The sequence below is a fragment of the Tamandua tetradactyla genome, chromosome 1 (genome assembly GCF_023851605.1).
Source record: "Tamandua tetradactyla isolate mTamTet1 chromosome 1, mTamTet1.pri, whole genome shotgun sequence".
Classification (NCBI taxonomy): Eukaryota; Metazoa; Chordata; class Mammalia; order Pilosa; family Myrmecophagidae; genus Tamandua; species Tamandua tetradactyla.
In genome coordinates, this window is record NC_135327.1 from 98,445,204 (window position 1) to 98,460,046 (window position 14,843).

Sequence of the window (14,843 nt, forward strand, 5' to 3'; positions counted from 1 at the left end):
TCTGATGGGGAACATCCCCTTCCACCTCACACTCCCATCTGGACCTATGTCCCACATTCCAGGCTCCTAAACTGCAGACTGGAAGTAATCCACTGGGGAAAGAACAGAGAAGCAAGGATTGGAATTGGCTTTGAAAGGGGAGTCTGGAGAGTCTGAGTGAGTTGCAGAGAGAGGGGCTTTAGGACAGATTGGGGGTGGGTGGGGTGGATATGAAGAGAACTGAGGAAAGAACGTTTGGAGAATTGCCAGCGTGGGCTATGCATTGGATCCCCTCTAATAATACTGGGGAGAAACCAGTAAGATTGGAATTCCTTTTTACTTACTTTTGACGGCTGGAATATTTCTTTGACTGCCACAGCCTACTGAGACCAAGCCAGGTGGGTGCCTGGATGCTATTTTATCTGCATATAGATAAAAGCCTTTCCTCCAGGAAATTACCATATTTGGGGAATACAAGCCTTAAACACTTAAACAAACTAGGCATGAAATGATTGAAGCATAAAGGCAATATAGCCTTCAGTACTGTATTGATTATAATCAGAGATTTAGACTATCTCTAGGGTGGTAGAGGTAAACATGATTTGCAAAATCTTCAGCCGATTACCTCTGGGCATGAAAAAAATTTATGGAGATTCTTCTGACATTTAGACAAACGATCCATTCTGTGTGAAAAGCAAGTTTCCTCAAAGGAATTTCTAAAAAATATGTTTGCTTTTCCACTGTGCAAACAAGAGTTTTTACTGATGTAGCATTCAGTATAAGAATGCCTTCCAGATCGCCCATGTACCCTTTCACAAACAATCTTTGATGAAAAATTAAACAGACACTAAAAGACTTCCTGCTACATAGCTAATGAACAGACAGGAACACATTCAGGAAACTTGAGTCAAATTGAAAATTTGCATCTAGAATCCATTAAAATAAAAAAGTGTATGCCTTTCAAAATTCTGATTTTAAAAATAATCTATTCCACGGAATGCTATGTAGAAAAGAATGAGCTAGATCTAGATGTATTGAAATGCAAACAATTATTTATTGTTCTTTTTTTTAAAGCACTTCACAGAACAATATGTTAAAGAAATCCAGGATGACAAAAAGGAAAGCAAGGAGAGGCCAACCAGGTATAAAAGAGGGTCAGGTCTGCCAGCAGAGGCCCCAAACTGTTTGGGTTGTAGGAAAGTATTATTGGAGTAACTATGCAACCTCTACATCTCTATAGGGGTTACACAAAACACTTGACTCGCAGTGCCCAGCTCCCTCAGTACCTATTTGTAAATATTAATGTAAAAAAAAAAATCCAAACTCTATATATGCATATTCTTGCATATGTCTATTAACGTATATATGCAAAGTCAGGTAACCAGAAAGATAAATATATAAGTTGTTATCGGTGCTTATCTTTGAGAAAGTAAACTGGGATGAGTGGGGTGAAGTGCTAAAGGGGAACTTTGTTTTACTCTATTTCTCTATCTGAATCTTTTACAATAGGGATGCAGTCACATTGTACTTGGTAATTAATCCTCATAAAAAAATTTTAAAAGTAATTCTCAAATGTTGTGGAAAATAATTTTAAAAATAGATATAAAAAATCACCAATAATCTTACAATTTAGATATAACTATTGCTCATAGTTTGTTATATGTCCTTCCAGTCTTTTCTTTCTACATGTTTTTAAATTAATTGAGTCTGTACTGAATACACAGTTTTACACATAGTTGTGTATCCTGTCATATAATTTTTCCTTGTCATTTCATTGGGTGCATTGTCACCTTAAGACAGAGTCAAACAGGTGGAATTATTGGGTCAAAGAGCATGAACTTCTAAATTTTTTTATGCATATTGCTAATTTGTTTTCCAGGAAGGTTGACCAACAACCTTCAGTTTGGGTAGCAACATATCAAAGGATCTGTTACTGTATTCTTGCAAACATTGAGAATTATCAATTTAGAAACCATAAAAAAATGCCACCTGATTATTATTCTTAAACTTTTTATTGAAGTATAAACACACAGCAAGTACACCGAAGTGGTCAGCGTCCAGAACAAGAAAGAGAATGAAATTCTCGCCCTCAGAAGCCCTCCTAAACCGCCTTCCGGTGATGATGTCCCCGGGAATAACCAGTATTCTGACTTCTAACACCTTAGATTAGTCCTGTTTCTCCCCTTTTGTCACAGTATTCCATCTTATAAAAAACTGTATCAATTTATTTATTTATCCATTCTGTCATTAATAGAAATCTGGAGGGGGTTCACTTGTGGATTATGACCATTTCCTTGGTGATGTTGGGCTGTTTGTGTTTCTGTTGGTGACTTTTTTAGGCAATTTTGTTGGGTATTGGAGAAGAAGTGCTAGGTCAGGTGTATTGGCTGTTTAGATATATATTCTTCTGTAAATTGTTTGAGCAGTTTGCCCATTTTTCTCTGGAATTGTCTGTCTCTTAATGAAGTGTATAGATGACCTTTTCCTGCTCTTTGGGTTCTTATTCTTTAATGGTGTTTTTTAATGAACGAAAGTTGTACATTTCAAAAGACTCCAGTTTTTCCATTTTTTTTCTCCTCCATGGCTGATTTTTGGGTCTTATTTAGGAAATCTTTGTCTACCATAAGTTCTGCTCTATTCTCTTCTGCTGTTTGATTTTTTTATTTAAATTTGCATTCAAACATTTTAAAAGTAGTTAAACCATATTTTCTTTTGTGATATTTTCCATTTATTTTAGGTCTAAAAATTATTCTCTTATTTTGCTATTAGAAAATATATACCTAAATTTTCTTCTAAATTGTGTGGATTTTTGTTTTTGTGTTGTTTTCTTTTTTAACATTTGGCTCCTTAATTCACAAAGAATTTATTTGGATGATATTGTGAAAAGGGAATCTACATTTATTTCCCCCTCTTTCCCAATGCTTTGGGATGCTTACTTTATAACAGAGTGAATTCATTTATATCCTATAATTTACTTCTTAACTTTCGTGTTATAAAGAATTTAACCTTGCCCAAGAAAGGTCTGGCTTTTCCCCTCGGTTCCTGGCAGGTGACCTCTAAGCACTTAGAATGTCCTGCCTGATAAAAGTGTCTTTTTTTAACCTGGGGGCCTTGGGCCATGCCAGATAATCTAACAATGTGATTCATGGTGAGGACTTTGGGTCACATGGTATCAGCGTTCCCTTGGAAGGGGTGGGTGACAGAGGTTAGCCACACAAGCAATCGACCCTGTCCATGTGATGGAGCCCCAATAAAGATTTGGGACATCAAGGCTTGGGAGAGTTTCTCAGGTTGGCAATGCTCCACACTTGGAGGACAACTGGAAGCTCACGTTTGGGACTTTCCTAGTCTCTGCCCGGTGTACCTCTTCCCTTGGCTAATTTGTATCCTTTCACTATAATAAACAGTGACTTTCAATATAAAAGCTTTCAGTGAGTTCTATGAGTACTTCTAACAAATTTGCAGAACTGAGGGTGGATCCTGGAGATCCCTGAGCTTTGCAGTTGGTGTCAGAACTGAGAGTGGTCTTTCGGGCTGTCCTCTTACTTCACAGCTGTCTATTACAACCCATTATATCTTGTGGTAGGTTCAGGTGTCAACCTGGCCAGGTGAAGGGGCCTAGTTCTGTTGCTGTGGACATGAGCCATTGGCATGTGAAGCTCATCTGTCACTGATTGCATCTGCAGTCAGCTAGGGGGAATGCCTCCTGCAATGAGTGATGCTTAGTTTAGTTGGCTGCATGCTTAAATGACAGAGCTCAATGCAACGCAGCCCAAGCAGCTCAGCGTACCACATCTCAGCACTCGCAGCTCAGCCTAGGCCTTTGGAGGTGCAGAAAGGAATCATCTCCAGGGAAAGCTGTTGGAACCTAGAAGCCAGGAAAGAAGGTCAGCAGAAACCGCCCTGTGCCTTCCTATGTAAGAGAGAACCTCAGATGAAAGTTAGCTGCCTTTCCTCTGAAGAATTACACGTTTCTAACTAAATAAATCCCCCTTTATTAAAAGTCACTCCATCTCTGGTGTGTTGCATTCTGGCAGCTTTAGCAAACTAAAACATATGTCAAAGCTGAGTTGTATGTCAGTTCTTTATACGGTGATCATTGATTTTAAATATGTATTTTTAAATTGCCTAGGAATTGTTCCATCATTATTCATCTTTTTCCAACATTGTTTTGACCATATTAGTCTCTTTACTCTTCTGAGTAAACTTTGGACTCATTTTTTTCAACTTCCAAAAAACTCCTTTGAGATCATAGGTTATAAATTAGAATTCTTGAAATCAATAACAATAACTTGCAAAGAATATGGTTTCGTTTTTGTTTTTTGTTTTGTTTTTAACATATCCAGTCAAATTTTATCTTTGAAAAAGCAGTTCAACACTAGAATTCAATAACCTAATCTAAATATGCACTTGACAATGAAGCACACCTGAGTATGGGGTATAAAAAGGTTTCCAAAAGAGCCATCTAGTACATCATCTCCAAATACCCAAATAATAAATCGTTTCTGTAGATTTTTCATTGAGTGAAATCATAAACAAAGAACTGAAGATTTATTGCTGTGATAACAAATCTGTAGTACAGTAGTATGAATCTTGGGTATTAAGCATAATCAATTGAATCAAGTTAAGAAGTTGAAAATTGAATAATTTTTTTTTTCTTGGCGTGTAAAAATCTACAAGCTTGGGCGGTGCAATGGTGGCTTAGTGGCAGGATTCCTGCCTGCTATGTGGGAGACCTGGGTTTGATTCCCAGTGCCTGTCCATGCAAAAAAAAAAAAAAAAAATCTACAGGCCAGTTGCCCCAAGAGCAACTGAGATATCTAACTTGTCCAGTTGAGACTAGACATTATGTTAAACTTCCATTTCTTCTGAAGGCCATAAAAATTATAATTCCAATAGCCCACAAACCAAATAAAATTTTTTTAAAAACTGTAGAAAGAAATTAAAACTATCCTCAAAGAGCCATTTTTTCCCAGCCCAATTTCAGCAATTTTTTCCCAAGGGGGAAAAAAAGCATTCATGACTATCACAGATGAAAACAAAATGAATGTCATTGGAATCAGTTATTTTCCCTACTAAGGTATAAAATCTATATAGAAATTTGATACTATACTTTAACAAATTGTACTTATAGTTCTGATTGAATTTTCTTTAAACCCTGTTTAATATAGTTTTAAAAACTGTTGTAAAAATGTTGTTTTCATGATTTTGAATCTGGTTCCAGTTCTTCATCATTTATTATTATATCAGTATTAATCTACTGGCTACCAATTCTAATCAGGAAAAAAATCTTGGAAATCTCTTTATCAGGATAGCACATTCAGCAGAAATTACTGACGTGCTAGCAAACCGTACAAAGTGCAGCTCTCCAGAAAGCACATTTTGTTGGTTGTTGCATTGTCTGAATATTCTTTACAATGATTCTTGATGAAAGACCCTTTCAATCTTGTAAATATTAGTGTGCACAGTCTCACTAATATGTAGTTTCACGTCCTTGGGCAGGAAGGCTGGTTCACAGCTAGCGAAAAGCTAGAGGAGTCTAGGTTTTAATGGCTAATAAACCTTACATCCTGCAGAGTAGGAAAGCACTTTTCCTTTATTGCTACTTAAGAATGTGGCAGAATGTATGCTGAGGTAGCTCAGTCAGTCCTTATTCTATTTTTTTGTAAATTTGCTCTCAAAATTTTTCTAGAAGGGTGACATTTCTAAGAAGCTGCTGCTAGGACCGGCTTCCATTGAAGTCCCTAACGCTGGGCACCTGGCTCTCCTCTTCTGCAGCCTTATCCAGGCCCTGAGTATTGTCCACGTGCTGTACGGGTCCTTTCACTGTCACACTCCCACAGTTGGTTTCTTTCCAGGTGGTGGATTTGAGCACAACCCTGGGCCATTAGGTTTGGAAGCATCCGAGCAAAGGTCATCTGTTCTAATTGCTTTGTTGGCAGTATAAGAAAAAACCTGATGACCTCCCATACCGCGACAGTTAAATATTCCAACTTTTTCATTCTCTTTTCTAGCCATGTTATCCAGACACTGATTTATTTCTTTATGACATATCTCTCCCAAAGAGAAACAGTGACGTAGAACTTGAGAATCAGAATAAATATTCTCCAGGTACCAAGAGAAAGGTCTGCCTTGTACGTTTTTTCTTAGACCGAGTCTTGATGATATCGCTCCATAAGCTACCTTTGTAACACCTGGGAAAATTATGTAGAAGAAATTCTTGAATGTATCCATCCAAACTTCTGCAAGTCGTCTGTTATTGATAATCTGCCCTGGAAATTATCTCCTGGAATTGTGTAAGGTATAGCTTTATGAAATACATGTCCAACAATTTCCAAAGTACTTCCACACTGCCAAATCCTAAAAGAAATTTCTAGGTTTTCTCCTCCCCCAAAATCCATTCCAGTATCATATGTTCCAATTTCCTGAAAGTAATCTGTCTGTTGACAAAAGGCTTCCTGCCGTTGTTGGTGCTCTGACAGGAAGAGTCGGATCCCTTTTTCTTCTGTCCATTTCTCCTCGGGGAACGGAATACCAGCGAAAATTGAGCTACCAGTTGAATCCACCATAGGTCATATCAGAACCTGCCATGTGCTCAGAAGTATCTTTGCTGACCATGTCAATGACAGGACATGCTACTGTTCTCCTGTCACGTTTGCCCTGGCTAAGAGAGGCTCAAGCCACCCCGCTGTACACTCACAATGAGCACCTAAGAAGGTCATCTCTTTTTTTTTTTTTTTTTAGAAAGTGATTTTCTTGTTGTCCCAGGCTGGATGTCACATCTTTCTAAGGCTCAAGCCAGAGTCCACTGCAATCCCGCAGACTGAGGGGAAAGAGAACGTAAATCCAGTATTGTACATAATTATTCCTTCCTTTATGAGAGAAGAAAACTTTCTTTTGCCAAATAGGAGGTTTGCTCTACAAAGGACAGTAGGACGAATTCAGTTCTTAATTGGGGTTTCAGGGAAAGCAAAAACACAGAGACTGAGCATCTTCCCTCTGCGCAGCTGAGAAGAGCTTAGGTGCAGGAACCCCCCAATAATGTGTGAGCACATTTAAAGCAGACAAACAGTGGGGGAAAGCTATTGTTTTGTTTTTTTTTATTAATTAAAAAAAAATTAACTAACACAACATTTAGAAATCATTCCATTCTACATATGCAGTCAGTAATTCTTAATATCATCACATAGATGTATGATCATCATTTCTTAGTACATTCGCATTGATTTAGGAAAAGAAATAGCAAGACAACAGAAAAAGAAATAAAATGATAATATAGAGAAAAAATAAAAATACAAAATACAAAAAATATATATAAAAAAACAAAAAAAACTATAGCTCAGATGCAGCTTCATTCAGTGTTTTAACATAATTACATTACAATTAGGTAGTATTGTGCTGTCCATTTTTGAGTTTTTGTATACAGTCCTGTTGCATAGTCTGTATCCCTTCAGCTCCAATTACCCATTATCTTACCCTATTTCTAACTCCTGATGGTCTCTGTTACCAATGACATATTCCAAGTTTATTCTCTAATGTCGGTTCACATCAGTGGGACCATACAGTATTTGTCCTTTAGTTTTTGGCTACTCTCACTCAGCATAATGTTCTCTAGGTCCATCCATGTTATTACATGCTTCATAAGTTTATTCTGTCTTAAAGCTGCATAATATTCCATCGTATGTATATACCACAGTTTGTTTAGCCACTCGTCTGTTGATGGACATTTTAGCTGTTTCCATCTCTTTGCAATTGTAAATAATGCTGCTATAAACATTGGTGTGCAAATGTCCGTTTGTGACTTTGCCCTTAAGTTCTTTGAGTAGATACCTAGCAATGGTATTGCTGGGTCGTATGGCAATTCTATATTCAGTTTTTTTACCTCAAAGAAGTTCATCTCTTGACCTTTACACACAGCAGCACTTTTTAATCTAGCTCTGCTCAATCCAGGATATTGTTCCATTTGAATTACATGAACCGGTGCTTTTAATTTCATCACGTAACTCTAGAGGTCTTTTCAAACAGTCTCTTTCACTGGCATCATCCACCAGAACAATTTCTTGTAGCATGTTTCTTGGTGAGCAATTCATGACACCAGGGACTGTTCACAGAGCTGTGATCCAAGCCTCATTGTGGAAAACAACCTCAGTTGTTGTGGGAAAATTATCTGGCTACACCTTTGTTTTACATCCTTCTAACCTAACAACTGGTAAAGATCTCTTGAGTGCAATTATCTCACTCACCATTAAATTGAACAGATGGATTCCAAACATCTCTTTCATCTCTTCTTGATCTTCCTTAGGAAAGATGACTTGTTCCCCCACTTCTCCAGGACCTTCATGAGGCTTTTATACTGGTTCTAGAGCATTCCCAGCAGGAAGTCCTCTTTCCTTTTTTTCATCACATTTGTTGCATTCACTGATGTAAAGCAGTAGGAACATATCCAAGAATACCTGATCAAGGAGATGGCTAGGACCACCTTGCAATATGCAAATTTTCTCATGGTATTTTAAGTCAAAAGCAAAATTTTAAATATATATGTTTAAATAAATAATTTTATATAAATTTGTTTTTATTTTATAAATTTTATATAAATTTATTTTTAAATTTATATAAATTTATTTTATAAATGTTACATAAAATTATTATATATGAAGTTAAAAATTGTGTAAAAATACACAAATATCCTGAAAATTATTCCAATCCAGTTTCATCAGATAATATATTCATAACCCCAAAGTGGCTTTTCAAATGAATTCATATCTGAAATCCACATGTCCCATATCTCCTCGGTCAACGAACTAAGGCGGTGGCGAGCATTCCTCGGGCCACCCCGGGTGGTTATGGCACGGTCCTGCGGGCGCTACTTTAGAGCCATTTCCCGCCTCCTCAGCCATTGTCCGCCTACTCGGCCACTGCCCTGTTTTTTATTTCCCTCCCCTCCTCTTCTCCTCCCCCCAAATCCATTCCAATATCATACGTTCCAATTTCCTGAAAGTAATCTGTCTGTTGACAAAAGACTTCCTGCCGTTGTTGGTGCTCTGACAGGAAGAGTCGGATCCCTTTTCCTTCTGTCCATTTTTCTTTGGGGAACAGGATGTGCTGCCTCCTTGGCCACTGCCCTGCTTTTTATTTCCCTTTCCTTTCCTTCCCTTCCCTTCCCTTCTTCCCTTCTTCCCTTCCCTTCTTCCTTTCCCTTTCCTTTCCTTTCCTTTCCTTTCCTTCCCTTCCCTTCATCAGCTTTATAATGAGATCTTGGTTATAAATTGAGTGGTGATTGATTCTTGGCCCACTTTCTTGTCAGATGCCAGCAAACTGAAGTTCCAGGAGGCAGTCCCAGCTCGGGTAACAGGAAGGCATAAGGCTCTGTGTTCCCAGTATCTTCCATGCCAGATTCCATAGAATGTATGCCAACTAATGAGGTGATTTCTGGAACCTTCCTGCTGTCCTACCAGTCACAGGTCTCAGAATTGCCTCCATGGATATTTAAGCGAAAGCAGACAATTGCAACAATATATGGGTAGGAGATGGTCAGATTTGACTGGACCAGCAAGGAAATCCAAGCCAACTTGCACAGGCTCATTTCAGCCAAGTTATTAGCTTTGCAATAATTCAATTCCACGTTTTATACAGTTGAAATTTTTGAACCCCACTTATAGTGCCATTACAGTGTATTTTGACACATGGTTGATTTCATATAAATTGCAAATACATATGTATCTATGTATTTTGTTATTCCAAGGTATTTATAGTTATTTCAAGATATTTTATACTTTTAATTACCATTCTAAATAAATTTTAAAACTTTTTATCTCCTTTTGTTTTTAAGCACTCCATCCCAGGATTTATTTGCTGCTGTTGTACAGCGCTAATTTCCCAAGTCCTCCCCAAATTACCAAATTTAATTATAATGCATATACAATGCAAGCAGGAAAGCACAAATCTTGCCTGAGCTAGTGATGCTGATTGAAAGGCCAGACTCACACATTAACTAAGTAAAATGATGCTATCCAGATGCTCATTCAGGTTTCAAATTCATGCTCATCAAAATGACAAATAGGTCCATTGCATGGCCTTTCCATGTCATGTAGATAATCATTACTCCAAATATGAAGTTCATGAATACAAAGAATATTCTGCTTTTGTTTGGGTTTTGCTTTGCTCCTGATTGTTTGTGCCACAGTTGATTTTAAGTTTCTTGTTCTTGAAAATTAGTTGGACATTTGCATGGTTCATGAAAGTACCTGCTTGAGACCTGGCTGCAGGCTGTAGGATGGGGGCCATTGGCCTTTTGCTTCAACAAAGGGCTCAGCTCAGCTTTTCACTAAGCCTCACATGGCCACTTTTGTGCCACATTATGCCCTCTAATATGCAGGTTACAGAGCTAGGATTTTCTACATCTATGTAGCTTTAATCAGAGCACTTTGCAAAAGAGGTGGCAAGAACAGGGGGGAAGGTAGTCAAAAGCCTGGACTTCAGAGGCCTTGGAAAGACCCCCTACCCCAAATATCACTCCCGCTTAGATGCTACTGTTCTCAACATCCATTATCAACATTCACTATCAGTAATTAGCTAATTACTTCTGTGCTAAACACTCTTGTCTCTCTTCAGACATCATTTAATATGTAAATTGGTTTTGGAGGTGTAAAGTCATTAACATCTTACTTTGAAATAGTTTCTCAAAATTGAAGAAACTGTGACAATTTGAAAGCTGAAGCCCTGGGGGATGGAGAAACCCTCTGAAAAAGTGGGGGTATGGGGACGTGGGGGGTGGGGATGGTGCGTGGAGAAGTGGAGGAGCAGTACAAAGAGCTAACCAACCTGCAAAATCTGAGGGAACAGCCCCCATGTGACGGCCATCACTTTGGGCACCAACAGTACGTTCTGGGTCCCTAGCTCCACCCTCACTCCAAACCAGCTGGCTACAAATTCAAGGGTTCCTACAACCAGCCTCAGGTTCGATAATTCTCTACAAAGACTTATGGGACTTGCTGAAAGCTACTATACCCACAGTCATCTACAGGAACAAGATACAACCAACCGAAGAAAGAGACACATAGGGCAATCTGGAGGGGTCCAAACACAAGAACTCCCATTGTCCTCTCCCCATGGAGTCATGGGCAGCACTACCTTCTTCTGACCATAATGTTGACAATATGCATGGAATGTTGCCAAGCAGAGAAGCTCACAGGAGCTTCTGTCATCAGAGATTTACTGGTGCTTAATCACATACTACCCACATAGCTGACCTTTAGTCTCTACCCTGCTGCAGGTCTGGTTTGTATTTTAGTCATGAGCTCCTGTGGAGGTCAGGACTGATACTGCATGGCAAAACCTCCATAGAAGTCACATTGTTGGACTATCAGTGGCCAAAGTCTCCAGGCAAAGACACTTCTATTAGGCAGAATATTCCAGGGAATATTTCCTAATCCTCCTGATTTTGTGTTGTCTTTGTTCTTGACCGCTTACCCAATCTACACACTCATTTCTTCCCAGGACACTACAAAATGTAGGAGGGCAATGAGGTCTTTTGAGCAAAACATGGACTTCAGAATCTGACAGCTCTGTAGGCAAAGCCTGTCTTTGTTTCTTAGCAGGCAAGTTTGGGCTTTTCATTAAACCTCAGTTTCCTTGCCAGTACAGTGGGAATAATGGCAGAAAGGCAAGGTCCTGGCAGGAAACCAATGGCACACTCAAAATGGGTTATTTGATAAGAATTTAATAAAATTTAATAAAGGGATTATTACGAAGCTAGGGGCAAGATGTAAAGAAACCCCAGGAATAGTGCAGTTCCTTAATGCTAGAAACAGTGAAGATCGTTTCCAACTCTAGACCTAAAGAGATGAGGGATATAGGAACAATTGCTAGAACCCAGAAGGAGCAAGTCATGTTGAGAGCCTCCAAGACTGAGCTTTTCCATCCATGGAACCTGATGTGACTGTACAGGTGGGGAACTGGGGCAACAGGTAGCCTGTGCTCACTCATCTCCTCCCTCTCACCTTCTGCAGGTACTTCCCATTTGATGAACCCAACCAGAATCCAGAGGGTAAGAGAGCTGGTAGATGAACCTACAGATCTTGTTGAAACACAGCCTCCTGGGCCCACTTCTAGAGTTTCTAACTCAGTGGTGGTGGGGAGGGCAGAGACTTGATTTTGCATTTCTAACAAGTTCTCAGGTGATACTGATCCAGGAGGGCTGGGAACCACATCTGGAGAACCACTGATGGTCTGGGGGCACTAAGGAGGGTGGACAAAGGTGGGGAGTGACTCTGCAGGAGCAAGTGGTAGATATACAGCAGAGCCACTGTGACAGAGCAACTATGTCCCCAGGAAAGAAGCATGTTCTTAATCTTACCCCCATTCCTGTGGGTGTGAACCTGTTGTAATTAGGAGTTTTTGAAGATATATTTAGTTAAGGTGTGGCCAATTGAATCAGGACGGGTCTTAATCCTATTACTGGAGGTCTTGTAAAGAGAAAGCCATGAGGGAGGAGCTACAAGCTGGAAGTCAGTGGAGAAGAGAAAGGAGAGGACAATGCCAAGTGTTGGAAAAACCAAGGAACCCAAGGATTGCCGGCCAGCCACACTGCTGCAGACCCCAGGAAGATGCAAGCCTCCGAAACCGTGAGTCAGTACATTCCTGTTGTCAAGCCAACCCATTATGTGACATTTGTCACAGTAACTGGGAATTTGACACCCACTTTTAGAGTTGGTACAGGATTGCATAAAATAATGTGTTTAAAGTGTTTGTCATGCTATAGGTAAATATTCCCTTTCCTTCATTTCAGACTTTAGAGTGCTCTTTGACTCCTCCTAAACTTTTTGTTTCAATCAAATGCTTTGCTCAGATCTCCAAGACCTGTAATCCTGACCAGAGCTTCACCTCACTGGTTGGTGTCTGGGACTTCTCCCAAGCTCAGAGCACTCCTGTTCCTGCTTCAAGTTTACTCAGCTTCTGGCCCTGGGATTGTTCCTCTCTGCAAGAGAGTCACTTTCAGTCTGACGTACTGACACTTTCTCTTTTGTACCTGATACAGATTTTCTCTTTGGTTCTCAAGGCTTTGTTTTCTTTTGTTTTAAAGAATTTATAACCCAGCAGTCGTGAGACCTATACCTTTAAACTTGTCCCTTTTGAAATAAATATTTTGAAATAGGGATGGTTTCTTTTTCTTCAAAGAGCTAAACAAAACAATATATATATATTTTAATGTAAAATATGCCTTGGCTATAGCATTTCCTTTCAAATCATCAGATTCTAGCCCCATTCATTGTCTTTGAGCTATTTTATAACTCTTTGCAAGTAACTGATGGGTAACTGTAATTTGTAAGTAACTGTCCTGTCTGGTGGTGATTTTAATGGATTTCCTCCCCTCTGTGGAAAAACCAGTTTTGTCTCTGTTTGCAATTCATTTCAACAGTCCTTTATGTCTTATAAATCTGTGTTGTGTTAAAACTTTTTAAAAGTGGCACTTTGCCCAGCTCTTGATTTCTAAATGCCATGCTACATTAAAAGGACTTCTTGGAGAAAAGGCTGATGTCATGTCCAGGACAGAAAAGGTGCAGGATGATTCTGGAACATCTGATTGCACCAAAAGGTAAGGAAGAGCTCAAGAAATGATGGGGACATGTTGAAAAGGACCCAGGAGCCAGTTTGAAGGATCCAAAACTCAGACAATTTGGACATCAAAATAAATAATGATGGCAAAGGATTTAACCAACTAAAATAAAGTAAGATTCCATGAGTCCACCCTGATTAGATGAAGTATGCAAACATACATTCATACAAATGTGAAGGAGAAAGAAAAGCTTTTCCTTATAGTAGAAATCCAGTCAATAAATGTAGAAAGAATGACGGAATTAGAAAATCATCATTTTTGATAACCATCATAAGAATAACTGATTCTGATAAGAATCAGAAAAGGATCCTAAAGTGTAGATACAATTTTAAGAAGTATTGTTATTTCCATAGTTTTGAAGTATCTCCCACGAAATACTTATTCATTACAAACAGTTAAATAGTAACTTTGCAGTATAGAGATCTAGCACACATTTCCTTAACAAGTGGTCAAAGTTATCATTACCTTCATGGAACATAAGGATGTCATGTGCTTCCTGATACACTGCAGAGAAGACCTCAGCATCGCTTCTGCCATAACCCTGCCATCCTCTAATCATGAGGGCAAGAGCACATAAACTCAAACTGAGTAAACATTCTACAAAGTATCTTGACTGTACTAAAAAGAAAAAAGTCAATATCATGGAATACAACAAAAGAATTAGGAATTATTCCAGATTATAAGAAACTATAAAGATTACAACAATTAATGCAACCTTGAATTTTCTTTTGCTACAAAAGATGCTATAGGGACAACTGGCAAAATCTGAATAAGGTCAATAATACTTTAATAATGTTTAACATTATTAATTTCCTGATTTTAGTCATTGTGCCATGGTTATGCAAGATAATTCTTGTTCTTAGAAAATAGCCAGTGATGAAGACTGAAAATACTAGGTGCCTTTGCAACCTGTTCAAGGTCCACCACTGATTACTGTGGTACTTGGCTGACCAGGCCTCCTCTCACTCTGCGATTTTTTCCCTGGACCCACACTGCCTCCAGCGACTGTCATAATCGAATACTGATTCAGTGAGACTAAGATCTCAGAACTACCTCGGGTTATTAGAAGCCTCCCTGGTAGGTAGTATTGCAAGAGAAAATAGAGAATGCACAGATAATTTTTTTTAGTTGTGCATTTATTTTTTTTTTTAATTTTTATTAATAAAACCAATCAGCATACAATATGAACATTCTTTTTCAATGTTCAATTAATGGTAGTTTGATAAATACACCTATTGTTTGATTCCAA

The 14,843-nt window shown here is 38.7% G+C and overlaps 1 long non-coding RNA gene and 1 pseudogene across 1 annotated transcript; one reads left to right on the plus strand and one right to left on the minus strand.

Moving 5' to 3' along the window:
• The first annotated feature begins 244 nt into the window (after positions 1-244).
• Positions 245-12,634, plus strand: LOC143685594 (uncharacterized). The gene is made up of 3 exons (XR_013176717.1): positions 245-377; positions 11,988-12,025; positions 12,442-12,634. It is a non-coding gene; the product is annotated as an uncharacterized LOC143685594 (long non-coding RNA).
• Positions 5,657-8,482, minus strand: LOC143685583 (polypeptide N-acetylgalactosaminyltransferase 1-like; annotated as a pseudogene).
• Positions 12,635-14,843: the final 2,209 nt, after the last annotated feature.